This window comes from Bubalus bubalis, chromosome 2, assembly GCF_019923935.1.
Source record: "Bubalus bubalis isolate 160015118507 breed Murrah chromosome 2, NDDB_SH_1, whole genome shotgun sequence".
NCBI classification, from domain to species: domain Eukaryota; kingdom Metazoa; phylum Chordata; class Mammalia; order Artiodactyla; family Bovidae; genus Bubalus; species Bubalus bubalis.
Window position 1 is genome coordinate 54,618,409 of NC_059158.1, and position 1,925 is coordinate 54,620,333.

Genomic DNA, 1,925 nt, shown 5'->3' on the forward strand with positions numbered 1-1,925 from the left:
AAAAAAAAAAAAAAAAGACAAAAATGTTTCAGTCTTCTACAAGCACAGAGTTTTATGTTTCAAGATGTTAAGTAGAATAATCTGTCCTGGCCCAGGACATAAGAAGCAAGCCTGACCAGGCACATGTGGCCTGGGGATAGGTCCACTGCTGCTTTGTGGCCCAGTGAGCAAGCACAACACCCACCTCCTGCATCTAATGCCCACCCCGACTCAGCTCCGCTCTGCTACTGCCACCTCTGCCACTCTGGGAAGTTAACTCCAGGATGCCTTCGCAGAGACATGCAGGCGTCTGAGGGGTAAGGCCGTGAGATCCAGCCAGATAGTTTAAACATTCTTGAGGACCTCCTCCGCCACAAAGTGCTCACGGGCATTGACCAACGGCTTCATCTCATTGATCTCCTTGTCAATTTCTTCCATGAAGGGGATCACAAAGTCCACAAACTTGTGTTTATACGCCTGCTCTGTGTGGAAGTTGGTGAACAGAAAGCTGATGTCATCCCCTCCACTGGTTTCCTTCAGAGGATAAAGAAGCTCTCTGCTCCCATCATGAGGTGCATGAACTTGTCACCTAGAATCAACTCTGTTTTATCAGCCTGTTTCACAGCAATGCTGACCCTGACAGAGCTGATGGAGCATTTCATCAAAATCTTTTCCTTCTCAGTCCTGCTGATGGTCATGGGTTGTAGAATGAGCTCTTTCTGAATGAACGAGTCAGAATACTTCTGACTTCCACTTCCGGCCAATTGTGTTGTTCCACTATCTGGGAGGAGAAATCCTCCAAGCAGAGGGCAGCCTGCAGCATGGCCTGCTCCACATTCAGGTAGGACTGGAGAGTGGCAGTCATCACAGACGCTGGCTGGACAGGAAAGCAGAAGTGCGGAAGTGGCCAGCCCAGCAATGCCGGACCTGTCTCACTTGTGCTTTTTTTTTTTAAGTTTATTTTTTTATTGGAGGAAAATTGCTTTACAATGTTATGTCAGTTTCTGCCATACAACAATGCGAATCAACCACAATTATACGTATATTCTACCATTCTTGGGTCTCTAGGTCATCCCTTCCATCCCTCCCGTCTAGGTCATCACAGAGCTCCAGGCTGGGCTCCCTGTATTATATAGCTACTTCTCACCAGCTATTTCCCACATTTTAGTGTATATATGTAGATACTACTTTCTCCATTCATACCACTTTCTCTATTCCCCACTGTGTCCACAAGTCTGTTTTCTACATCTGCTTCCTTACCTGAAAATAGGTTCATCAATACTTTTTTCTAGATTCCATATACATACATTAATATACAATATTTGTTTTTCTCTTTCTGAATTACTTCACTCTGTATAACCTGCTCTAGGTTCATCCACCTCACTGCTGCTGCTGCTAAGTCACTTTAGTCGTGTCTGACTCTGAGCGACCCCATAGACGGCAGCCCAACAGGCTCCCCCATCCCTGGGATTCTCCAGGCAAGACCACTGGAGTGGGTTGCCATTTCCTTCTCCAATGCATGAAAGTGAAAAGTGAAAGTGAAGTTGCTCAGTCGTGTTCGACTCTTAGCAACTCCATGGACTGCAGCCTACCAGGCTTCTCCATCCATAGGATTTTCCAGGCAAGAGTACTGGAGTGGGGTGCCATTGCCTTCTCCGATCCACCTCACTAGAACTGACTCAAATTTGTTCTTTTGAATGGTTGAGTAATATTCCATGGTATAAATGTACTACATCTTCTTTATCCATTCATCTGCTGATGGACACCTAGGTTACTTCCATGTCCTGGCTATTGTAAATAGTGATGCAATGAATATAGGAGTATGTGTATATTTTAGAGTCATGGTCTTCTCAGGGTATATGCCCAGCAGTGGGATTGCTGGGTCATATGGTAGATTTAGTCCTAGTTTTCAAAGGAATCTCCATACCTGTGCTTTTTTAAATTAT

The 1,925-nt window shown here is 45.1% G+C and overlaps 1 pseudogene; it reads right to left on the bottom strand.

Annotated features, from left to right (window-relative positions):
• Positions 1 to 324: 324 nt before the first annotated feature.
• LOC102408748 lies at positions 325 to 1,048 on the bottom strand (annotated as a pseudogene).
• Positions 1,049 to 1,925: the final 877 nt, after the last annotated feature.